Below are 26,836 nucleotides of genomic sequence, written 5' to 3' on the forward strand. Positions count from 1 at the left end.
TCCTTAGAAGGGATGGTCAGACTAGGAGACGCGCAGGGACAGGCCCCTCCCCTCTCGGGCATTTACGCCGAGACACGTGGCTTCTGCCCCGCCTCTCTGCTTGCACATGCGCACACGCCCCGCCCCACAGGTCAGCAATGTGAAACTGGACCGACCACCCGGGTCTTCTGGCTCCCCAGGAGTTGGGAGCAGAAAGTCTCAGTGGCCAAGGCAGGGAGCCAAGGCCGCGCCTGCGCACTGACTCCCTCTCAGCCTCTCACCCAGAAAAGGTCCAAAAAACATAACTGGGAGCTTTCCAATAGCTAAGACTACCTACACGAGATTCCCAGAATGCCTTGGGGATGCCACAGGGGGAGGTCCCAAGACTTCTGTGACGTCAGAACCTAGGCATTCTGGGAAATGGAGTATGCCAGGGGAAAGGAGATGGTTTACATAAAGCCATGTGTCAGGAATTCTGGGAAATAGAGTCCCGCCTGGGTGCCTGGGTTTAAAGCCATGGTGGGGGAGGAGGAAGGGGACTGCAGGCTCCTTCTCCCCACCCACATTCCCCCTCCAGCCCAGCCCAGATTCTTCTTTAGCCTGGAAAATGCCTCAGGCAAAAACATGGCACCCAGAAATCCCCCAATAGGTGTCTATGGATTGGATGACAGATTGATGGATCAATAGATCCATGGATCACCAGGGCCTCGTGAGGTGGCGCTAGGATCCCCCGTTGGGACACACGCTCACACTCACAGACTCTTCCCCTCCCCCCCAGCACACACTTTTACAGCCCCGCGCACCACCTCTGCCAGTCCCAGTTTGCTGCACATGCTTTCGGCCACACGCCCAGGCTCACTAACCAGGAAAGGGTGCCCCCAGGTCTTCCCCTTTCCCGGGAGTTAGGGAGCAGAAAGTCTCAGCTGCCAGAGAAGGGAGCCCCGGCTTCCTTCCCCCCCCCCCCGCCCCAATCCCTCACCACGAACCCCCTCCCCTTCTCCTCTCACCTAGCAAAGATCCTAGAAGCACAGCAGCAAGCCTTCCAGGAACGGAGCCTGTACGCATGAGTTCTCAGAATGCCCAGACGCTAACACGCTGGGGAGGAGCCAATGACTAGGGAGAAATCAGGCTTTCTGGGAAATGGAGTCCTCCTCGTGCACGATGTCATGACAGACGCATTCTGGGAAATGGAGTCCTGTCTAGGCCCCTCCATGTAGAGGCTTGGTGGGGGAGGGGTCATAAAGAATTGTTCTCCAACCAGGGGGCGCTGTAGCCTTCTCCACCCCACCCCCATTTCCTCCTCCCATCCAGCCCTGCTGCCTCTTTAGAGAGGAAGCTGCCTCAGGCTAGCCTAGCACACTACAAGTGCCTAATAAGTGAATAAGTATCTACTGATTGACTGACTGACTGATCAATCCATGGATCTCTGCTTCCCAGGACTTGGGGAGGTGGCTCTTGCATCCCTGCCTCTGACAGAAAAGAAAACTGAGGCAGAGGGCAGCAGCTGACAGTCCAGGCCCAGGCCTAGGCCCCTCTCCCACAGGTTTCCATCCTCCAAGGATCTCTCTACACATCCTGCTGCTCCTTCTGCTTTAGGGGGAACCTGGGGCTCCCCAAAGGAGGGACCAACCCTATCCCCAGGTGGAGGAATCTGGTGACTCAGGGGCTGCCTTCCTGGGCCCAGAACCCCCAAGATCTGGGCTCAAACGTGGCCTCAGGCAGTGCCCAGAGAGGGGAGCCTGGCCAAGGCCCTTCCCCAGCCTTTACCTCAGTTTGCCCCACTGTGGAATCCAGAGAATAAGAGCCTGGGGGCTGTGGGGAAGGTGGTCCAGAGTGGATCTGGGGGGAAACAGAGCTGATTCCTCTGGGTCTCCTGGGACTTAAAGCCTGAGGCTCTGGGCCAGCTGAGGAGGGTCTCCTTCAGCACCTCCCCCAGCCTAGGAGGCTCAAGAAGCCTGGAGGGAGGCCCAGGAACTCCCCTCCTGCCCTTTGTGAGACCTCAGAAGGTGGCAACAGCAACTGAGCCCAGATGGACAGAGGACAGTCTGGGGGGTGTCTGTGTGTCTGTCTGCAGGGCTGCTGGGCTCAGGCAGTTCAGGCCTGTCTGACTCTTCCTGACCCCTTTGGGGCTTTCTGGACAGAGAGGTTGGGCGGCTTTGCCCTCTCCTCCTGCAGCCCATTGCACAAGGAAGGAAATTGAGGCAAGCAGGCTAAAGTGACTTGTCCAGGGTCCTGCAGGGGGAGAACTTAGGCCTCTCTGACTCCAGGCGGCCCTGAGCTCTAGCAGGCACAGAGGGGCTAAAGGCCCTGGAAGGGCTCCTCTCCCTGGACAATTCTTCCTTTTCTGACTTCGGGGCCCTGAGACTGCTGCTCTGCATTTCTCTCTGCTGTCTCTGGGACCTCAGCAGGAGACAATACACAGGCCTGGGCTGGGCATGGACTGCTCTCCCCTGGGATGGGGGGGTGGGCCCCCTCCCACCCCCCTCCTGGCCCTTCCCTGGACTCCAGACTCTCCTTCTTTCAGGCTTTGGGCCTGTCCAGGCTGAGTTGGGAAGGAGCCCTAAAGGGAGGCTGAGAGGGAGAGGCCTCCTGGGAGGTGGCTGGGCCTGCCCTCAGGAGGGAGCAGGGAGGGCCAAGCATCCTCCGGGGGTCCTCCTAGGCCTGCCAGCCCCCAGGAGCCCAGGAAAATTAGACAAAGGAGAGTTAATCCAGTCTTCACAGTCTGGTGAGGTACTAAGTAGTGGTACTTAAGTTATTGTGAACCAAAGTGTTAAATCAAAACAGGACAAAGGGAATAAAGGATTCCCTTTTACAAGTGTAAACTCAAAGAGAACAAAGAATTCCTTTTGATATCAGACAATAAGCAAGCATAAAGAAATGAAGAATTAGTGCAATATGGACTCTAGATGGTTCAATGAAAACAGCACCAAGCCTAGAGGTGGGAGGTCCTGGGTTCAAACCTAGTCTCAGACATTTCCTAGCTCTGTGACTCTGGGTAAGTACCTTAATCCCCCTTGCCTACCCTATATAATTCTTCTGCCTTGAAACCAATACACAGTATGGATTCTAAGATAGAAGGTAAGCATTTATAAACAAGAATCAGTGGCATAAAAGGATTACTTCCATAAACAATTTAGGGTGTAATTGTTAAGGGAAGGCTCAGGTCAAGCTATGAAGGAGGACAGCTACAATTTTCATGTAGTAAACTTCACGTGGTTACTCTTTGTAAAACTGCAGCTGGAGATTTTTGGCTCCTGAAGCTGGGAGGAGGTTAAATGGGAAGCTGCTTTCATGAAACTCCAGTGAGATAGGTAAAGAGGTTTAGGAGTGGATTAAATGAAGACAAAAGATCTGATTGGGCCTTTGAATGGGGACAAAAAAATGGATTCTGCTCTTTGAAAGGAAAGAGGGATAAGGTTATTGTTAGCTGGGAATTTTCAAACTGAAGAGTGATTAAATGAGATCTTTTCTTTTAAAGTGCCAACAGTTTGGAGGAAGAACTATAATGCTGGGAAATACAATGATTCCTCCTGTCTGTGTAATTGACCAGCGTGGGATTTCACCTGCCTAAAGGGTAATATGGAAGCATGGGCACCCCAAACGTTTAATACCTACTTGGTTTATGGTAAACACTATACAAATGTTGATTCTTCTTATTGCTCTGTAAAAATTAAACTAGCTTTAACCAAATATGAGAGTTCTAAAAGTGGTCACTATTTATAAAGTATTAGCCCCTAACTCAAAATGGCTATTAGCAGCTTTTTTTAAAAAAAAAAACGAGATGGAGATAGTGAAAGGGGGAAATACCTTTCAATGGTGCCTCATCTACACCTTGGGGCAGGAAGTTGGACAGTGTCCCTAGTTTTTCTCTCTCCCTCAGGGACCTGGCCATGGCTCTGCCCTTAGGGAGCAGCTCTCTGCTCCTGGTTGTGACTGAGCTAGTGATGGACCAGAGCAGAGCAGCTCAGAGGTTCAGCCTCACTTCCCCATAGGTCTGGACTCCTGTGTGACTGTAGCTGCCATCATGGGACTGACTGTGACCTCATCAGCCTCATCCTCAGGCTGGAGCCCAGAGATGGTCAGGGAGGCAGCCCTGGTGGAGGTGTCCTTGGAGCCAGAGAACCTCTCAGGGGTCCCCCTAGGCAGCTACTCCAGGCACAAATGATGTGCTTGGGGGCCTGGCCCTGGGACTGTTGGAATCCTTGCACTTGGTCACTGCCAATGCTGCCACAGCTCCTAAAGCAGGACATTGACGCTAACTGTATTATGTCAGTGGCACATTTTTTCTCTACTGCCTTTGCTAGAAACAACTTCTTACCTGGCTAGAATGAAAAGACTTCAGCTTTAAAAAGCCTCTCTTTGGGCTTAAGCAAGTAAGCTTGCTTTTGAAAAACTTAGTACAACCTGGAGCCAGGAAACTCGTTTTTAAGGCCTGATATTGTAACATCTGACAAAGCCTGGAGTAACTTCAGCTGAGACTGTCTTCCGACTTGGTCATTTAATTTTGAAAGAGAAAAAAAATTAAGCAGACTATATGGAATATTTTATTAATTTGGCATTTACCTCATTGCAGAATTAAGAGTTCTTTTTGTTGTACTGTCTGTCTAATTTTTAAGTGGCTTTTTTGTGCCTTTGTAAAATGTAGAAAACTTTTGTATTTTTATTTGTTGTGTAATAGGCAAATGATTTTTCATTTTCTCTCATATATTTCCACAGTGATCAATATCTGGGGGTAACTGAGAATATGACTTCAAAATTAATTAGAAACCGAAGTGGGTCAATAAATTTCTAAATTCTGATATGAGGTGAAATTTCAGTTAGCAGTTCTAAAAGCTAGATTTGATTCGGTTCACAGCTATTTTAATATACTTTTATTTTTTTAAACCCTTGTACTTCGGTGTATTGTCTCATAGGTGGAAGAGTGGTAAGGGTGGGCAATGGGGGTCAAATGACTTGCCCAGGGTCACACAGCTGGGAAGTGGCTGAGGCCGGGTTTGAACTTAGGACCTCCTGTCTCTAGGCCTGACGGTTCACAGCTATTTTAGATGGAAGTGATCCTAGTAGGGTTATTTGGGATAAGTCAAACTTCACTTATTTTAAAGGAAAAGCAAGGTGTTTGGGTTTTACCAAACTGAACATGGAGCTGAATAGTGACAAGAGGGAGGTACAGAGAAATTGTCTTGTGTGTCCCCTTTAGAGATTCAAAATTCTGCCTCAGTTGAAATGTCACTGTTCTGAGAGCCTCTGATTCATCAGACACCAACCATCACCCAGATCACAAACCAGTCTTCTGGTTGTCAGAGTCACATGGGATAAGGAGCAAGTGTCTTCAGGATATAGGAAACCGAAGGGATGCTGGCACCCTTCCAGGGGGCACACACCTTCCCCTTACACCAATAAGCCCCCAGGCCTTGCTGTTAATTCAGTCTAAGGGAAGGCTTGAACTGCAATCTCACAGAATGGGCTGTTTTCAAATTCAAGAGGAAATCTTCCCTTTTAGACTTCAAGGCTGATCTGAGGGAACCAAGACAGAACAAAGGTTCAGGCTGGTGGTACAGTTCTCACAACCATTTGAGGGAAATGCCATGAGCTCCGCAAAGGGAGGGAGATTCCAGAACTGCTCCTGTTGGACATCTGTGCCTAGGAAGGAAGACGGGATCACCTCCATTACAGGATCTTCTTGACTCAATTCTCTCAGGTTCCAGGGTCTCTCCTCAGGTCAGATTTCGGCCTTCTTCAGGGAGGAGGATCCCCAGAATGGGGAGACTTTCTCTTTGTATATCTATAGGGAATTACAGAAAATGCAGCCCCAGAGGAGCTACAAGAGGCCTTCCCCTGACCTCAGGGGAGACTCAACCCAACAAAAAGGGAACAGGGAGAGTCAGTTTGGGGAATGAAGTTGAAATGGCAGGAAGACTTCCCACCTTCTAAGTAGCTTGTGAGGTCCTCCACCTAGGTGCTAAGTAGGATATTCAAGCTTTTGTTGATTCAATTCAAAAGCAGACAAGGGAGAGTTAATCCTGTCTTCATAATCTGGTGAGGAACTCAATAGGGGTACTTAAATTATTATTAACCAAATGTTAACTCAAAATAGACAAAGGGAATAAAGAATTCCCTTTCACAAGTGTAAACTCAGAATACACAGAAAACAAAGAATTCCCTTTTCATAGGCAGGAGCCAGCACCACTCTCACCACAACAAACTTGGTCTCCTACCACGAAATGCCTCCACAAAGGGGCCTCCTCCACAACGTTATCTTGACATTTTTACTTCTTATTCAGTGGAAATATATAGAGGGATTTGCTTCTTGAAACATGGGAGACGGAAATGAAGGAATATTTGAAGGGGGAGATGAAGAACAGATAGATTAGCTTGGGCACGCTTTGTTACTTTTTATTCCTTTACTTCTAGTGATAATTAATAAATCTTATAAAAACATAATATTTTTATTTGGCAATGATTCATAGGCCTCATGCCTCAGCCATATATCCCTGTGTGATTTTTCTTATAATGAAAAGTTTAAGTTCATTGAAAGGTGATTTTAGGGTAAGGAACTTGCAGCCTCCCTGAATCCAAAAAGTGATCTCCTTACAGAAGATACCATAGAGATCCCTGCGGACACCACACACTGCTCCAAGAGATCCTGAGCAAACTTTTGGATGTGCAGAATTGAACTTTGGTGGATTAAATGCATTTGTTTTATTGAATGCATTTGTTTTGTATGTTGTGCAAAACGCGACTGCCCTTTAAAGACAGACAAGACATTCTGTTAAAAGCCTGCTTGAGTAATACTCCCAGGAGGAGCAGCTTCTACAGCCTCCTCTTTCAGGCTTCAGAAGAACTTAACATAAGTGAATTCTTTCCCTCTTGCTAGAGCATCAGGCCTGGGATGGCTTCGAGCATCTTCTAAGCCTGCAGGAATGCACATCATTTATAGGTCCCAGTGGACCAGGCCTCTGGGGGGCAGCTGGAGAGCCTCTTTGTCTCCCTCTTTCCCTCTAAGACTGGTGAGGGCTCACCTCTAAGCTTTCCAGCCTCCCATACACACACTGCAGGGTTCAGATTACTTCCCTGCTTTCCTCCACTAGCCTCAGTCCTGCCCACCCTGGAGGGCTCATGGGATTCTCCTCCACCTTAGAAACAGGCTGCCTGCAAGCTTCTGTTGTGATGTGCTAACATTGTTCTTAAGAATTAGTCCACGTAGATAAATAAGGTCAAATTTTCCAAGCCAGGTAATTATTCAGGTTTTATCGGAAGAGGACCGAGTCCTCCAATGAAGCCGGACCCCTGTTTAATGACAGGAGACGCAGCACACTGGGGGAGAGGAGAGAGTCTGTGAGTGTGTGTGCGTGTGTGTGTGTGCCCCAATGGAGGATCCTAGAGCCACCTCCCCGGGCCGTACATCATTGATCCGTCTGTCGGTGAATCAATCAGTAGATACTTATTAGAAGCCTACTCGGTGCCAGGATGTCCCTTGAAGCATTTTCCAGTCTAAAGAAAAATTTGGGCAGGGCTGGAGGAGAAATGGGGGTGGAGAGGAGGGGGCTGCACCCTCCCACACCACATCCCCCCATCCCCTCCCAAATTCCTGTGTAACTCTTCCCCTACCATGGCTTTGAACCCAGGCACCCAGGCAGGACTCCATTTCCCAGAATTCTTATCATGACTTTATGTAAGGTAAGCCATGTCCTTCCCTCCCCCACCTGCATACTCCATTTCCCAGAATGCCTAGGTTCTGACGTCACAGAAGTCTTGGCCCCTCCCACTGTGGTATCCCCTAGGCATTCTGGGAATCGCCTGTGGGTAGTCTCAGCCCTTGGAAGGCTCCCAGTTGTGGTTTCTGGACCTTTTCTGGGTGAGAGGCTGAGAGGGAGTCAGTGCGCAGGCGCGGCCTTGGCTCCCTATCTTGGCAACTGAGACTTTCTGCTCCCAACTCCTGGGCAGCGGGAAGACCCGGGTGGAGCAGTTTCACATTGCTGAGGTGGGGGGTGCGCATGTGCAAGCAGAGAGGAGGGGCAGGATTCGCGGGTCCCTGTGTAAATGCTTGTGGGGGAGGGGGAGGGGCTGTCTCGGTGTGTGTCTCCTTCTCTGACCATCACTTTAAAGGACCACAGAAAAGGGACAAACACGGAAGTTCCTGGCTCAGGCCGCGGGGACTCTTTCTATACCGGGAGCCATGGCGGGGCTTTGCCCTCCCCCGGGCGAGAGAATGGGGCCCCAGCCCCGGAGCTGGGAAGGCACAAGGTGGGGGATTCAGTCACTGGATAGGGGGAGGGGCTGGTCCGGGTCCTTCCCAAAGGGTTACGTCCAGGTCCGAACACGCCAATGAGAGAAGCAGCCAACCTGAGCGTGACCAGGGGGCAGCCAAGGTGGGGGGTTCCTGTGCTCACGCCCAGCAGCCATCCTCCTCGCAACCGCCGGTCCTGTCTGCAACTGACCCCCCTAACTGTCTGGAACTTACAACCCCAACCAACCGATGCTGGCCCAGCAGGGGGATCCCCAGATCCTACTTCCTGTCACTGTGGGCCAGTTAATCCCTTCACATCTCTGTGGTAGGAGGACCTTTAGGTAGAATTCCTTTATACACACCCAATGCAGAGTCTTGAGTGGAATGAAGCCAAAGATGGCAGCAGAGAGGGTGGGGAGGCTTCTTCCTGGCTAGTCTGAGGTCCTTTCCATGCCTGAGGCTCCCCTGAGGCCAGGGGACGGGCCCTGGGAGCTCTTCTGAGCCCTCCTCCTCTCTCATTCCCCACAGGTGTCCAAAGAGGAAGTCTCCCCAATTTGGGGCTCCCCCTCCCTGCAGGACCACAGTCTGGCCCAAGCAGAAACCCCAGAGCCAGAGGGAATGGCCCCTGAGACCCAGAGGCCCTCTTCCCAGGTGAGTGCAGCCCATTTCCAGCCCTGGCCAAGCTCCCCCAGGCTCGAATCCAGCAGAACCAAGACCTGAGTCTTTCCCAAGCCTCTAGGAGTGCCATCCCTGTTTGTCTTCAGTTTGAGCTCAAGGGTCCACTCTGGCTGCCCCCACATCCACTATGTTCAGGGGGTTTTCCAGCCTCAGTAGCTCCTGCCTGAATGAGCCAGCCCAGGTTCCAGACAAACAGGCCCAGGAACTGTCATTCATTCATTCATCCACCCTGTTGTGTGACATCTCTAGTTATGGGAATCCCTCTAACAGGAACTTTTCAGTGCTTTCACTGACTTCTGGCAGCCATTACAGGAGCTGGTCAGGATGGACAGAAACCTGCCAGGACAGTGACAACATTTCACAACACAAGGTTCCTGGAGAATGTGGAGAATGAATCTGCTTTGGCTAAAAATTTGGAGGTATCAGGTTACAGTGTAGGATCACAAATATCTGATAAATACACCTAATCATCAGTTTATGTGAATGAATTGAACCTTGGCCAGCTTACTTCCAGGGCACAGAGTGTGGAGGATGTTTGACTCCTTATAAAGGGGGCAGCAGCTGCTATGAGACGCCAGTAGCCACTTAGGGATGCTGTTGCTGTTGGTGGCCCAGAGTAGGCTGCAGAAGTTCAAGATTCAGCACTCTCCTGCTTACATCCTTGGATGAAATGACTTGCATTTGTTTGGGAAGGCAGGTGTAGAGAACAGAGATTTCTTCTGAAAATGTCCAGAGTTAGTAGAGCACCATCCTTTACCATGGGCAGGACAGTAAAAGATTAAACATGAGTTAAATTGTTTTTTTCCAGTGCAGAACTTACTTGGGGTGCCCAGGTTGGTATACCTTTTTTTTTTTTTAACTCTTACCTTTTGTCTTAGAATCAATACTGTGTATTGGTTCCAAGGCAGAAGAGCAGTTAGGGATAGGCAATGAGGGTGAAGTGATTTGCCCAGGGTTACACAGCTTAGAAATGTTTAAGGCCAGATATTAACCCAGAAACTCCCATATCTAGACCTGATTCTCCATCCACTGAGCCATATAGCTGCCCCCTAGGCAGCTTTCTTTAACTGTCTTTAAGCCAACAAAGTAGAAAGAAGAATATCACTTTGCAGCCTTGGCAAAAATCAGTTCCAAATGAAGTAGTTTCAGAAGGTTCTGATTGTACAGGTCACTCAAAAGAGAGTTGTCAGCAAGACAAAAGCAGGAGAAAATTCCAATAGAATCAAATGAAAGAGCATAGAAGTGTTTTTCAAAAAATCATCAGAAAAAGGAAAACCAGACAGTTTCATCACATAAATTCCTTTTTCTTAGAAAATCAAGATAAAATAGCAGACAATCTGAAGTGTGTTTAGCCTAAAGTATTGCTATGATGGTCTTAAAGCTTCTGTTTATCCTCTTAGCTTGTAAACAGAAGAAATGAGTGTACAGAGAGAGTAATCCAGAAAGCAAAGGTCATCCAATAGCAGTTGAGAATATTAACTAATACCAGACTTTTTTGCAATGTCATCATCCATCCTCAACATCAAGAAACTCCATCTCAGATTTCAGATGTCCAACCTTTTCTCAAATAGTCAGGGATAGGTCTCTTTAGGAGATTTGCTTCTTTGGTTCCCTGTTGCTTATAGAGATTCTTTAGATGTTCCCACTAAAATCTTTTTACAAAGCAAATCTCAGGATAGATTAGTACAGCTTTTCAAATATTATTAAACTCTTAGGAACTTAGAGTGCACTTAATATTGTGCAGGTGGAAAATCTTCCACCCCTGAGCTATATTTCCAGCATCCTTTTAAGTTACACCCTCATTTGACATACAGAGGCTTGGGAGATAAATTTGGCTGAGACCCACACTGTGGGGCTCTTTTTTGGGAGCTTGTACTTTTGGTAAAGTGCTGCAGGTGTGAGTCTCTGGTTCTCTTTGCTCTGCTCACTTTACTGAAGGAATCTTTTCTTTTCCTTCTCTTTTTGATTATTAAATCCTATATATATATATTTAAATACTGGGAGTATTTATTCATTTTTACTCCTACAATATTACTTTAGAACTTTCCATGTCCTATTAGAATAATTTTCATTGAACTTAAAGAATTATCTAACTTATTGTTTTCTCGGTATTTTTTCATTTCAGTTCCTTGAGGAGGATGAAATGCAAATGGGCTTCTAACCCTATAGATAAAAACATAAACAACATTCCTTTTGGGTTCATGGATTTCTCCTCAGTGACTCCAGGAATGAATTAACTTATAAGAGGCTAATTATACTCCAGTTAAAACAAAAATGTGGCTTCAGTGAAGAAATACTTCAGTAATTCACCATTGTATGCAGACGAGTTTTATCCATCGAATTGCCTGCAGTAGAACATATTTCCTTATTGTCCACATTCAGATGGAGAAGATATTACACAATTATTCCACCTTAATTATAGTTAGAAAGAACGAGATATTCCAGGGACTCCATTTTATGTAGGATTTCGCTATAATCTTCTATTTCATTAACATTAACAGACAGTTTAATGACCAATTCACTCGGTTCTTTGGGATATCAGTTGACCACATATGACTGAAAAGAGTTACAGCTTAAAATTTGAATTATGCTCCTATTTTCCATTTTACATCTAGATTCAGAAATAATTAGGTGGGAAACATTCCTTTTCAACAGGAAATGGCAAAGTGAAGATACTGAGTCAAAAAGGGATTCTACCCCCATATGTACTGAGAATCACCCCTTGAGTTCTGCAGACAAAGATCTCCACCTGTAACTTTCAGATCATATTCCTTTTGAGTAGCTTTTGGTTTTCCTCTGGAATGGTAGATCGCCAACTTCATGATCAAAGATCCATCAGACAACTATAATTGAACTCAAGTCTCAAAAATGTTAGTGGTTTCAGGAGATCTTTTATCATCTCAGATAATCTGATAAGGACAGTTTAGTTGATAAGGAAATAACAGGACACATGGGAGCTGTCTTTTAGCTCATGCTTCCCGCTCTGGCTCCAGGAGCATGGAGTTTATTATATATACTTCAAGACTCGTTTCACACAAAAGAAAGAACCTCCCCGAAACTTCACGTTTGTGCAGAAACACAAATTATGTCACATCAAAGCACAATAAAGTTATAGTTTTACAAAGAATTTTCTTACGAAGATAATGCCGGATGAGAAACAGTCTCAAGGTTAACAATGAGCCTCACTTTATCTAAAAGTTATTTTGTCTGAGCTTGCCACTCCATGACCTTGGGAAGCCTGGAGCAGTTAGAGAGATGTACCCAGAGCTGCAGCTTTACTCCTGAGTGAAAAAAGGCTGTTAACTCATTAAGTGCTGGTTTAATAAGAACTTAAAGTTTTCCTAGAAACTATAATGTTTTTTAGTAAGAAAAGATGTGGATCATAAAAGGGGTCAAAAGAGGAGTCTCAGATCTTGATCTATTTAAGACTCTGTTTCTCTTATTGGCCTCCCACAGTGGTTGTCCCAAAAGCTCTTCCCTCAAATGGCAAATCTTACCAATCAGGAGTTTGGAGCAGAAAGTTTTTCACATGCAGAGAATATATTTCATTCCACAAGTTTTATTTCATTTCCTTTTAGTTAGAACTCATTCTGGCATAAGGATCAATTATTTTATATAATAGCTCTCAAAATTCCTCCCAGTTTTCTTGTTATTCTTTAATTGAAAAATGTAATGTCTACACTTAATACAGTCTGTGAAATTCCTTAAGAATTTCTTTAAAATGCTTGATTGTAAGACCACATCCACTCCTGCTTGCAAATTGTGACATACTGAGGCCTGGCAATTTTATCAATTTAAGCTTTCCAAGGTAATACAAAAGGTTTTATGATTTAAGATTGAATTTTCATCTGTGGAATTTTGATTTTACATCCTTAAGGGTTTCTTAAGATTGTGATTTTTAATAACTTCACTAATAATTACTTTATCAAAAAACCATCTCTACATGTGATGATTCTGTGGTTAAATTTTAGATTTCTGAGCACCTTTCTTGGGTCAGTGCTATGTTCAAATTTCTGTTTTGTTGTAATTTAGGAATTTAGGAAAGTTCTCTGCTAATTATCTTTCAAGGTATTATGAAGTCACTTTAACTATTGCACATTTTCTAGACAGTTGACCATACTTACATCATACTCCTATTTATTCTTGTTTTATTTTAAACATGAATCTGATAATGTTAGCAGTAGAGAAAAATAGATGAGTCTGATCTAAAAAGAGATTGAAATGATAGTTTCTGCATCTGGTAGAATTTATGTGATTGAAACTTGTTAGATTTAGTCTGTATCTTTGAAAGTAAAAAAAAAAAAATAAAGTTAGGTGAAAGGTAAATCCTTTGAAACTTCTTCCATATAAGGATTTTAGCTTTCTGATGTGGGTCATACCTACTCAAAGAAGTCTTTTGTTTAGTATTGTGAGGGATGCGTTTATCATTGATATTTAATTGAGTAAAATGGTTGAATGAATTGAAAGACAGAAATCCTTAGACTTAATATCTTCAAAGAATCATAGTGTTAACCCTAGCCTTTAAAAGGGTTTATATTGTTAAACATATCATGGCTGGTCTCCATCGTGGTGAAGTAGACTGAATAAATGAAATGGATTAGAGAATAAAGTAGAATTGAAGTAGATTAATACATTCCTGCATTATTTAGGAAACTCACCTAATCCTTCCAGGAGGCCAAGCAACTTAGGCAAGTGGTGAGTCAGAGTCCAAATTTCCCTATGAACAACAAAGGGACATAGCTAAATTTGGATGAGTGTTTAAGTACAAATAAATAGGTCAGGATGGAATGCAAGGCAAACATATAAGCTAACTAGGGATGAGTATTTAGGTACATGTGAAAAGTAAATATCTCTTGAGTGTTATCCACTTATCACTGACCACACACACCTGTGCTTGTGATGAGGCTTTTCTTGACAAATAAGAACCTGTATCTTGTAAACCTATTGTCACTGATACAGCTTCCACTAGGGAAGGCCATCCCAGCTGGTAGATTTTTTTCCTTTTTTTTTTTTTTTAATCAGTAAATAATGATTCCAGTTATTGAATTTCTGGGTGTTTGGACTCATGTTATGAAGTACCCCACTTCATTTGTAGGCTCCCCAGGGAGATGATGATCCCCCGGACCAGGAGGTAAGGACTTCAGAGAGGGCTGCTGTGAATGTGTGTTTGTGTATGTGAACAATGCCTTCTCTGGGCCCACCCTTGTTCTGGTGATTGAGATCTCAGACAAATTTTAAGCTGGTTTGTTCTTTTCTGTTCTGGTTATTTCTGTTTTGCTCTAGAAGTTTGTTTTGTTCCAGTGTCTTGTTTTACCCGGGAGTGCTGTTTTTGTCCTAGAGTCCTGAAAATCTGGATCCAGTGGAAGCTGTTGGGATGGCCAGGCGCAGCTTTTTAATCCCATAGCCAGGTTGCTAAAGAGACCTCTTTCAGTGACTTCTGAGGAACCTTAGGGTTCCAAGGTGTATGAATGTGTGAGAGAGTGTATTCTGTAGGTTTTTGTTGAGTCTTTGTTGTTTTTGTGTGGCTAGCTGTAAGATTAATCAAAGGAAGGGGCAAAAAGAGTTTAAGATGCAGCTTCACAAAGGGGAATTTCTTTCATAGTGGCTGTTCTGCACTCCCTCCACCTACTTTCCAAACCTCCCAAACTTTAGCACTAGAGAGGCTGTGCCTGCTCGGGCCGAAGGCTTAAAATGTGAGTAGGAAGGGGGGAAGGGACTTAAAAGTACTTTCCTTAAGAAACCCAGTCAACCTTATGAACAGCTCACCTCCAAACCCCCACTGGAAACAGATAGCAGTTTTGTCTAGGTGCTACAAGAACATTTTGTTAAAAATCACAGCCAAAAAGAGAGACGGTTTAGATCTATCACCATGTAGGGTGCAGGGAAAGTTAGGGGACAAGGAAGTTGGCTCAGCCAATCAGATGGCTGATCATAGTAGATTAGCTCAGAACAGCTTCCTCAGCTAAAGGGCCTATATGCTGAAAATGTTTTAAAAAATTTTCTCACTGCAAATATTTCTTCTTAAGAATGGATCCTAAAACACTGATTTTTTTACTTTTAAAGCATGCTTGTCACAATGTTGTATGTTTCTGTTTATTGTTGTCTTTGTCACAGTCTCATCTCTACGTATTCTTAAACTGGACACTCACAAAAAGAATAAGGGGGAGATGGAAGATTGAACTTCCCACAGTCAAAAATCCTCAGTAGAGAACAAAAGCAAATATCTGTTCAATGATTTTTCCTCTTTCTTCCTTTGGATGGGCCCCCAAAGGAGTGAAAAAGAGAAAAATTTAGAGCAGAAAAGGGATATTTTCACTCCACAGTTAGAGGCAATTTTCACTTAAGATTTAATTTTAAGGGTTGATGTATGCAACTTTGGAGGATTGCTAATGATTTTGATATGGTACAATGTAATTTTATTTATTGTGGTAACTGTAGTTAAATGTGAAATGTTAGCCAGATTTTATTGAGCACAAAAACTCATGGTTAGAAGTTTGTCTTGTTAGGTCTTGCAATACATAACAGTTTCAGTGAATTTGAGAATTATCTAAACGTGATTAATAGTCAGCCTGACACAGAGAGGGAATGTTTATTCTATGAGGACAGAAATTGTAATGGCTGCTTTGTAGATGTAAAAGTCATTCAGAAAAAAAGTTAAGTTGTTAAGAGAACTTATTCGAGAATTTAAACTTGGGATTTTTCAAATGAGATGTTCTTTTAATGTATGTGCTGTCAGAACTAGCAACAAGTAATAATATGACACACAAGAAGTTTTTAAAGTGGTTAATCTGTGCATGGGATTTAATAATACAGGTACTAAGAATTTGGTATTTTGCAAAAGATGGAATTTCTAAACAGTGTTATATTTGACTAGAGTTGTATGAATTGTTTTTTAAAATGTGTAAAATGTATAAGAAGGAAATTCGTGATCTAGAGATTAACATGTATTCAGACACAAATTGCTAGAATGAATACAAAATATGTATGCATTTGGACTATAAAGAGAATTAAGTTTTCCACCTGAATAGGTTAAGGATATATGATATGTAAGCCCTATGAAGTTAACAAGGAAAATTTGACCAGCCCAGGAATCTAATAAGGTTTGACCTGAGAATTACATGCAATTAAATATAGTACCTTTCCTCTTTTTTTTTTAAACCCTTATCTTCCGTCTTGGAGTCAATATTGTGTATTGGCTCCAAGGCAGAAGAGTGGTAAGGGTAGGCAATGGGGGTTAAGTGACTTACCCAGGGTCACACAGCTGGGAAGTGTCTGAGGCCAGATTTGAACCTAGGACCTCCCATCTCTAGGTCTAGCTCTCAATCCACTGAGCTACTCAGCTGCCCCTATACCTTTCCTCTTTTTGCAATAATGGTAAAGGAGGAGAAGCCAGAGGAAATAAGAGTAATGGATAAAGAAATAATAGGTGTGAATTCTAGTGCAAAATAGATACAACAAATGGTAAATCAGAAAAATATTGATGAAATTTAATGTTGTGTAGCAATGTTTTGAGGTAAAAGGAAACTAAACTGGAGGTTCTATTCTGTTTTAAACAGAGGTTTGAAAGGAATAAGAGTAAATGCTTTGAAATTCAGTTGTTTACATACTGAAAGATTGCTAAAGGACTTAAAGTTATTTGGAAGTTGTGTTCAAACTAAAGTCAGTTGAAATAATTTATGATGAAGATTTTGATACATGCAAATTTTTATATTGTGGTGATCTCACTTGTTAAAGAGGAATAAGAGACAAGGTTGTTAAGTATTAAAAACCTAAACCAAGCCAAGCAGCCTTAAGATAAATAGCTCACAAGCTACTAACCCCTTCCTTGCACACAGGAAGGAGAAGTACTTATAACTGTTTCACATTGATACTTAGGGACAGATATAGCAACATAGTGCATAAGTAAGACCTATATTTTAATTGTATATTTCAGAGGTTTTAAGGAGATGTGCAAGCAAGTAGAAGTTGCCAGCTTGTCTGAAGCTATGGATTCTTAATGCAAACGTTCCATGTCCAGAATGATAAAATGAGTTGAGTGATATGTAACTGATAAGTTACCTCACATGAACTTTGGGAATATACTTTGAGAGACCCCCAGATGTTAGTTGATACTATGATTACATTTTAATCTGTATAAAAATATAGATTGCAAACAGTAGCCAAGGAGCAGACAGGATGTTAAAAAATGACATATATGTGAAAAATGCTTACTCAGAATTTTATGACTATTATGTAACTTGTTACTAAAATTATCTAAAACCTATAATTGATGAGCACTATGCTAAAGTTACAGTGTCTCAATTCTTGGGAGTTATTGATTAGCATTTGAAAGGATAACAAATGGTATGTTTATTTTTATGATGGTAACAGTGAATCAGAGAAAGTGAAGAGGTATGTTGTGGTTGACGATAGAAGAGAGACTTTAATGTCCATAAAGCTTGAGTATGCAGATTTGTGATGGGTGAATGGAAGTTGTGTTCTACTTTTTAAGCAGAAGGTTTTGAGGGAAAAGAGAGAGGGAGAAGGAGAGAGAAGGAGGGGTGAAAGAGAAAGATATATGTTCTACTCTTATAATTGGATCCTTGACCTAGGGATAATTTCTAAAATTAATGTATTTGGTGTTGGAAAAATCACAAATGATTCTGGAATTTCTTTGCACAGTTACCCTGAAGTGATTCCTGTGTGGCCTTGTCTTATCCCTTTGGATGGCCTAGGTCCAGGGCCTAGCCCTGATTTATATTTACTATGGAGCTACTCAATCCAGCACTCCTGTTCCTTAATTCAGGTTTTGTGACTAAAGTGTGATATGTTAATTATTGCCAAAATATGTAAGGATAACTGAGTGATCAGCCTTGTAGGGATGTGAAAGGCTTGTTTGAGGGTATGGAAATTTGTTTCTAGACTGCTGCTTAGCAGGATTTCTCTGAGCTATAAAGGGCAAGACTTGACTTTTAAGGAAAAGAGGCTTCTGGGATCCACTGGTGATATAGTATGCAAAAGACAGAGAATGTTCATGTGTTTGTTGATAGATTTGATTTCTTTGTCTGAAAATTGCCTATTCATGTCCCTTGCCTATTTATCAATTGGGGAATGGCTTGATTTTTTTGTAGAATTGATTTAGCTCCTTATAAATTTGAGTAATTAAACCTTTGTCAGAGGTTTTTGTTATAAAGATTTTTTTCCCAATTTGTTGCTTCCCTTCTAATTTTGGTTGCATTTGTTTTGTTTGTACAAAACACTTTTTCATTTAGTGTAATTAAAATTACACATTTTACATTTTGTAATTTTTTCTAACTCTTGCTTAGTTTCCTTCTTTATATTCAAGTCATTCACGCATTCTGAATTTATCTTGGTGTAGGGTGTGATGTTGATCTAGACCCAATACCTCCCATACTATTTTCCAGTTTTCCCAAATAGTGGATTTTTGTCCCAAAAGCTGGGCCTTTGGGTTTATCATAGACTGTCTTGCTGAGGTCACTTACCTCAAGTCTATTCCACTGACCCTCCCTTCTGTCTCTTAGCCAGTACCATATTGTTTTTTGTTTTTTAACCCTTAACTTCTGTGTATTGGCTCCTCAGTGGAAGAGTTGTAAGGGTGGGCAGTGGGGGTCAAGTGACTTGTCCAGGATCACACAGCTGGGAAGTATCTGAGGCCGGATTTGAACCTAGGACCTCCCGTCTCTAGACCTGGCCCTCAATCCACTGAGCTACCCAGCTGCCCCCCAGTACCATATTGTTTTGATGACCACTGCTTAATAGTACAGTTTAATTAAGATCTGGTACTGCTAGGCCACCTTCTTTCATATTTTTTTTTCATTATTTCCCTTGATATTCTTGATCTTTGTTCTTCTAAATGAACTTTGTTAGAGTTTTTTTCTAATTCAGTAAAAAAGTTTCTTAATAGTTTGATAGGTATGACACTAAATAAGTAAATTAATTTGGGTAGAATGGTCATTTTATTATGTTAGCTCATTCTACCCATGAGCAATCAATGTTTTTTTTTTTTTTAAACCCTTGTACTTTGGTGTATTGTCTCATAGGTGGAAGAGTGGTAAGGGTGGGCAATGGGGGCAAAGTGACTTGTCCAGGGTCACACAGCTGGGAAGTGGCTGAGGCCGGGTTTGAACCTAGGACCTCCTGTCTCTAGGCCTGACTCTCACTCCACTGAGCTACCCAGCTGCCCCCACAATCAATGTTTTTTTAATTGTTTGGAAAGTGTTTTGTAGTTGTGTTCATTTAATTCCTGTGTTTGTTTTGGTAGATAGACTCCTAAGTATTTTAGATTGTTTAGGGCAGTGATGGGCAAACTTTTTAAAGAGGGGGCCAAAGGAAAGGAAATGCTCATCTGTCAGTCTGTTTCTAAGGCAACTTTTTTGAAGTTTCCTTGTATTGTATCCTACTCATTGTATCTGTCAGATTAGGAATAATGTTGGGAGGGCCAGATAAAACATTTTAGGGGGCCACATCTGGACCATGGGCCTTAGTTTGCCCATCACTGGTCTAGGGTGGTTTTAAATGGTATTTCTCTTTCTAACTCTTGCTGCTGTGCTGTGTTGCAAATATAAAGAAATGCTGATGATTTATGTGCATTTATTTTGTACCCCGCAACTTTGCTAAAGTTGTTGATTATTTCCACTAGCTTTTTAGTTGATTCTCTAGGATTTTTTGAGTAGACCATCATATCATCTGCAAAGAATAATAGCTTGGTCTCCTCGTTGCCTATTTTAATACCTTCAATTTTTTTTTCTTCTCTAATTGCTACTGCTAGTGTTTATAGTACAATGTTAAATAATAGAGGTGATAATAGGCATTCTTTTTCACTCCTGATCTTATTGGGAAGGCTTGTAATTTATCCCCATTGCAGATCATGCTTGTTGATGGCTTAAAATATATAGTTTATTATTTTTAGGAAAAGCCTTTCTATTCCTATGCTTTCTAATGTTTTCAATAGGAATGGGTGTTGTATTTTGTCAAAGGCTTTTTCAGCATCTGTTGAGATAATCATGTGATTTTTGTTTGTTTGCTTGTTGATATGGTCAATTATGTGGATGGTTTGCTGATGTTGAACCATCCTTGCATTCCTGGTATAAATCCCACCTGATCATAATGAATAACCCCAAGTGATCACTTGCTTGAGTCTTTTTGCTGGTATTCTGATTAAGATTTTTGCATCTATGTTCATTAAGGAGATTAGTCTGTAGTTTTCTTTCTCTGTTTTTGATCTACCTGGCTTTGGGATCAGTACCATATTTGTGACAAAAAAGGAATTTGTTAGAACTCCTTTTTTGCTTATTATGTCAAATAATGTGTATAGTAATGGGATTAGTTGTTCTTTGAATGTTTGATAGAATTCACTTGTGAACCCATCTCGTCCTGGGGATTTTTTCTTAGGGAGTACTTCAATAGTTTGTTCAATTTCATTTTCTGATATGGGATTATTTATGTATTCTATTTCTTCTGCTGTTAATCTAGGCAATTTATATTTTTGTAAATATTCATCCATATCACCTAGATTACTATATTTATTGCCATATAATTGGGCAAAATAGTTTTTATGATTGCCTTAATTTCCTCTTCATTAGAGGTAAGGTCTCCCTTTTCATCTTTGATACTGTTAATTTGGTTTTCTTCTTTCCTTTTTTTATTAGATTGACCAGTACTTTGTCAATTTTATTTGTTTTTTCAAAGTACAAGATTCTGGTCTTATTTATTAATTCAATAGTTATTTTACTTTTGATTTTATTAATTTCTCCTTTAATTTTTATGATCTCTAATTTAGTTTTCCTCTGGGGATTTTTTAATTTATTCTCTTTCTAGTTTTTTAATGTACATGCCCAATTAATTGATCTTTCCTCTCCCTAATTTGTTAATATATGCACTCAAAGATATACATTTCCCCCTGAATACTGCTTTGGCTACATCTCACAGATTTTGGTAGGATGTCTCATCATTGTCATTCTCTTGTATGAAATTGTTAATTGTTCTATGATTTGTTCTTTAACTATCTGATTTTGGAGAATCATATTATTTAGTTTCCAATTAGTTTTTGATTTGTCTATCCATTTACCCTTACTAATTATTATTTTTATTGTATTATGATCTGAAAAGGTTACATTTATTATTTCAGCTCTTTTGCATTTGTTTTTCATGTTTCTATGCCCTAGTACAGTGATGGGCAAACTAGGGCCCTTGGGCCAGATGTGGCCCCCTGAAAAGTTCTATCTAGCCACGTGATGCTATTCCTAATCTGATGAATACAATGAATAGGCTACAGTACAATGAAACTTCGAAAGAGTTGCCTTAGAAACAGACTGACAGATGAGCATTTCCTTTCCTTTGGCCCACTCTTTAAAAAGTTTGCCCGTCAATGCCCTAGTACATGGTCAATCTTTGTGAATGTACTGTGTGCTGCTGAAAAGAAAGTGTATTGCTTTATGAGTCTATTTATTTTTCTCCACATATCTACTAACTCTAATTTTTCTAGGATTTCATTCACCTCTCTTATCTCTTTCTTATTTATTCTTTGGTTTGATTCATCAAGATCGATAGGGGAAGGTTCAGGTCTTCCACTAGTATAGTTTTTTTTTTAATCTATTTTCTCCTTGAGTTCTGCCAGTTTCTCCTTTAGAAATTTAGATGCTATAACATTTGATGCATACATGTTGAGTACTGATATTTTAAAATTATCTATACTTCCCTTTATCAAGGTATAATTACCTTCCCTATCTCTTTTAATCAGATCTATTTTTACTTTGGCTTTGTCAGATATCATGATTGCAGCTCTTGCCTTATTTTTCTCAGTTGCAGCCCAATAGATTTTACTCCAACCTTTTATTTTTACCCTATGTATGTCTACCTGCCTCATGTGTGTTTCTTGTAGACAACATATGGTAATTTTGGTTTCTAATCCACTCTGCTATTTGCTTCCATTTTATGGGCAAGTTCATCCCATTCACATTCAGAGTTATAATTATAAACTGTGTATTCCCAGACATTTTGATTCCGTCTCCTTGTCCTGCCCTTTCTTCTTTCACTATTTCCTTCTATACCAGTGTTTTGTTTTTAATCAGTCCCCCTAATCCCCTCCCTTATTGTACTTCCCTTTCTCCCCCATCACTTCTTATTCCCTCTTATTATTCTTTAGGGTCTGTTTAAGCTACCCCCACCTTCTCCCTCCCTAGTATTGCTTCCCTCCCCACTAGGCCATTTGTTACCCTTCTACTTCTCTATAGGGCATGAATCAATTCTCAGCCCCAATGTATCTGATTGTTCTTCCCTCTTTAAGTTAATTTCAATGCACTTAAGAAAATAAGTATTTCCTCTCTCCAACCTTTTTACCCTTCCCATGTATTGGTCTTCTCCCTTGCTCCCCCATGCACTTCTTTATGGAATATAAATTTGTTCCATTTTGTCTCTTTTCCCATTTCTCTTAATATTATCTTCTTTTTTTTAACCTCTAGTTTTATATATATTTATACAAACACACACACATATATATTTTTAGCTTGACATTTCATTCTCTACAGTTTGTTATTCTATACTAAGTATACTTCTTCTAGCTAACCTGATGATAATAACAATTTTTAAGAGTTACCAATATCATCTTTTCTTATAGGGATACAGATCATTTGAACTTATTGTGTCCCTTAAAAAAAGGTTTTGTTTTGTTTTTTTTTGTTTTTACCTCGCTTTCTTAATTTGGTGATTCTCTTGAATTCTGTGTTTGGGCATCATATTCTCTGTTTAAGTTCAGGTTTTTCTTTATGAATGCTTAGAAGTCCTCAATTTTATTAAATGACCATACTTTCCCCTGCAAGAATATAGTCAGTTTTGCTGGACAGTTGATTCTTGGTTGTAGACCAAGTTCCCTTATTTTCCAGAATATTATGTTCCATGCCATCCATCCTTCAATGTAGATGCAGTCAGATCCTATGTTATCCTAACTGTGGTTCCCTGGTATCTGAATGACTTCTTCTTCGCATCTTGTAATATTTTTTCCTTGGTCTGGTAATTTTTGAATTTGGCTATAATATTCCTGGGAATTGTCAGTTGTGGATTAAATGTAGGAAGTGATCTGTGGATTCTTTTGTAAAAAGGAAATTGGAAGAAACCATCTAAAAATGTATATATTTCTATGGACAAGGGAAATGTATCAAAACTACATTTCCCGTGATCCAACATGGTCCAACTGGTTTCCGTTTCCGACGTCTTGACGCAGGGGAGCGCTTAAATCTCGTGGGTTAGGAGGGAGTGCTCTCTTCTTTGGCGAGTAGGGCTTGGCTAGGAGACAGTATGGAGGCGGCAGTTTTGAATGCTTACAAGCGCGTGGTCTAATGATTTTATCTATCAACATGGCTTTAATTAAAATACTAATATATATTTATACCAGCCTTTATCATTTTTAATATTTACACTTTCAATCTCCATTTTTCCCTCTTGTTCAAGAATGTCAGGGCAGTTTTCTTATATAATTTCCTGTAGGATGATATCCAGGCTTTTTCTTTTATCATGATGTTCTGGTAGACCAATAATTCTTAAATTATCTCTCCATGATCTGTTTTCCAGATCTGAGATTCTGCGAATAAGGTGTTTCGTATTTTCCTCAAATTTTTCATTCATTTGATTTTGTTTTATAGATTCTTGCAACCTTGTAAAATCATTTGCTTCTAGTTTTTGAATTATAATTTTTAAAGACTGAATTTCATCCCCGCCTTTTTGGTCATCCTTCTTCTTCTGGTCTGATTTTCTTTGCAGGTCATCTTTCACCTTCTTTGCTTCATTTTCAAGCTGGTCAATTTTGGCTTTCAAGACACTTTTCTTGTTTTAGTTCATGTATTTCCTTTTCCCAGTTTTCTTCAGCCTCTCTTGATTGTTTTTTGAGTTTTTTAATTAATTGAATTTTAAGTTTTTGAGTTAATCAGATTTTGAGTTCTTCCAAAGCCTGTGTCCAATTTGCTGGAATTTCTGTGGTTTTGCTTAGAGATCCTTGGTCTTCTGTTTAATTTGCTCTTTGTTCATTTCCTGGAAAGAAGCTGTCGATTGTAATTTGTTGGGTTTTTTTCCTGTGGTTTACTCATATTTTTTCCTTCTTTCCCTCCTGTAATTGGCTGTATTCTTGCTGGATCTTTAGATTTTGGCTATTTTGTCCTGAATGGCCTCTTTCTCTGCTCTGCTCTTTAGCTGAGTCCAGCAGGAGGATCCCCCAGCTCTGGCCTGTTGTTAGATTTGGTTTTCTTTCCCCTTGAAGTGCTTCGTTTTTTTAACTCAGTGTGGAAGGGTATGGAGGTCTGAAGTTTTATTCCTTCTAAGCCTCCATCTTCCCAGAATATGAATTAGTTTTGAATACTATTAAGACATATACTTTCAGGATAAGAATGTGATTTCATTGGTTGAATGTAAAAATCAGTGTAACTGATACAGACAGCATATATCAAGGATTTTAGGTAACCAAAAGAATTGATCTTAGTTACCAGTTTGTACAATGGACTAAAGTAATGTCTGATATACATTGGATAAAGCAGTGTGTTAAGATACTGTGTTTAAATGGTATAGTCTTTTTTTTAAACCTTGAATCTTTTGGGTTTTTGATTAGTAATTAAAGTGATACTTTGGGTATCGTACAGACTATTTGGAGTGATAGGGGGTACAAGGAATGTTGGATCTGAATAGGAAAGAATTGAGACAGGTGCAGTTTTAGTAAGGGATTTTAATAAAAGTTCCAAGGAGGGACTAAACTGTTTAGAGAATAATTTTAAGTATATAGAACTGAAAGGAGTGAAGAAAGTTTTGAAAAAGTTGTATAGCCCATTTCTATTAATCGAGTAAACAGAGTAGCTAAATGTAAAGGGTATGAATTTTTTAGTGCTAATAAGATCGAAAAATGGTTCTTGTCTTCTTGTATTTTGAAGCAAACAAGAGCATCAATGTTTAATTTTTTAGGTCCATATCAAATTAAGTAGGTCAAGTTATAGCCAATTAATCCATAAATTAAAATAATTTCTACAAAAAAATTCAGAAGCAGAACCTTTTAAAGAATCATTTGACAAATATAGTTATATGCTTGCTATTTACCAAATCTATGATCATTACATGACATGACATTATTGGAAATTGCATAGTAACAGTAATACACACAACATCTGTATTCCTATAAAATCCGATGTACAATCTGCAAATATAGAATCTCCTTGACAATCTCCCATCTCACTCAGAGAGCACTTCCCATCTCCCTAATTCCACATGGAAAAGCATTTCAGAATAATACACTTTTCCAGGTTTTACTCTTCACAACATGATTTTCACTTTAGGCGCTAAAATACTTTTGTATCCCATTGGATTTTGAATGACTGGTCTCCAGTGCTGGCTCTCATACCCTTCAAGGTTAGGAGTTTGGGTAAATCCCTTCTGTGCTTCATTTTCCTCCAGTCTGTGGATGAGGGTTGTACTAGATGAATGCTCAAGGTTCAGCTCTAAATCTTGAATTTTGCTGTTTTAGGGGTCAATAACATTCAAGGATGTGGCTGTGTACTTCACCCAGGAAGAGTGGGGCCTATTAGACCATTCCCAGAAGGAGCTGTACCTAGAGGTCATGATGGAGAATGTGCAGAATCTACTCTCTGTGGGTAAGGGATATTTCCACTGTTAACTCTCAATTTGCCATTAAGGGAATGTCTTGATTCCAAGCTAGATGCACAGGATTTTGTAGCCAAAGAAAAATCTAACCATAGAAAATATATGAAGAGGCAAAGAAGGGCAAGGCACACACTGAGCTAGGGATTGGGATATAAAAACCTCTACATGCAAAACATCAATTAATAATGGTAATTGGTCTCAGGTGCTGGAAGAGTTCAAAAAGGAATTAAAAAATGAAATGAGTGAAGTCGAAGAAAAATGGGGAAAACAAATGAAAGTATTGCAAAAAGAAAATGAGAGCTGAAAAAGCACAATTGGCTAAGTGGCAAAAGAAGAAGCACAAAAATGCAATAAAGAAAAGAATTTCATAAAAAGTAGTGTTGTCTATCTGGAAAAAAAAGGGTAAAAAAATCCAATTTAGAAAAGAGTTCCAGGAAAAGTAAAATGGACCAAATGGAAAAGGAGGATCAAAAGGTCATGGAAGAATATCCTTCTTTTAAAATTAAATTGCACATATAGAAGGTAATGCCTTCATGAGACCTCAAGAAACAACAAAACAAAATCAAAAGAATTTAAAAATAGAAGAAAATATGAAAAATATGACTGAAAAAACACCTGACCTATAAAATAGATGCAGGAAAAACATTCTAAGGTTTATTAGACTACTTCCTCCACCCCCTCAAAAAAAGCCTAGATATCATATTATGTGAAATTTTCAAAGAAAACTGCCTTGCTAATCTGGAATTATAGGTTAAAAGAGAAATGGAAAGAATCCACAGATCGCCTCTGGCAATAAATCCCCAAATGACAACTCCAAGGAATATTATAGCCCAATTTAAGAACTTACATGCTAAGGAGAGAATACTGCAGTAAGCCAGTAGGAAACAATTCAGATATCATGGAGCTCCAGTGTTAATTATAGAGGTTCTGAGAAATTCTATATTAAAAGACCAAAATTCTTAGAATATCATATTCTAAAAGGCAGGGAGACTGGGTTTATAACCATAAATTACCCATCCATCAAGATGGACTATATACTTTCAGGGAGAAAAGTCATTATTTAATTAAAAAAAAAGAGAAGGTCTAAGTATTACTGATGAAAAGAATAGAGCAAAACAGAAAAGTTGATGGCCCAATACAAAATTCAAGAAAAGCATTAAAAAGTAAATAAGAAAAAGAAAATTTACAGTAGTCAAGAATGTCAAATTGTTTATATGCCTAGTGAAAAGATGATATTTGTAACTCTTAAAATTGCTATCCTTATCATACTAGTTAGAAGAAGTATACTTAGATAGAAGGCATGGTATTAAACTGTTTAGG

At 40.6% G+C, this 26,836-nt stretch overlaps 1 long non-coding RNA gene across 1 annotated transcript; it reads left to right on the forward strand.

Moving 5' to 3' along the window:
• The first annotated feature begins 7,888 nt into the window (after nucleotides 1-7,888).
• Nucleotides 7,889-26,616, forward strand: LOC123245904. The gene is made up of 3 exons (XR_006506120.1): nucleotides 7,889-7,960; nucleotides 8,735-8,857; nucleotides 25,380-26,616. It is a non-coding gene; the product is annotated as an uncharacterized LOC123245904 (long non-coding RNA).
• Nucleotides 26,617-26,836: the final 220 nt, after the last annotated feature.

Source organism: Gracilinanus agilis, chromosome 1, assembly GCF_016433145.1.
Source record: "Gracilinanus agilis isolate LMUSP501 chromosome 1, AgileGrace, whole genome shotgun sequence".
In the NCBI taxonomy this organism is placed as follows: Eukaryota; Metazoa; Chordata; class Mammalia; order Didelphimorphia; family Didelphidae; genus Gracilinanus; species Gracilinanus agilis.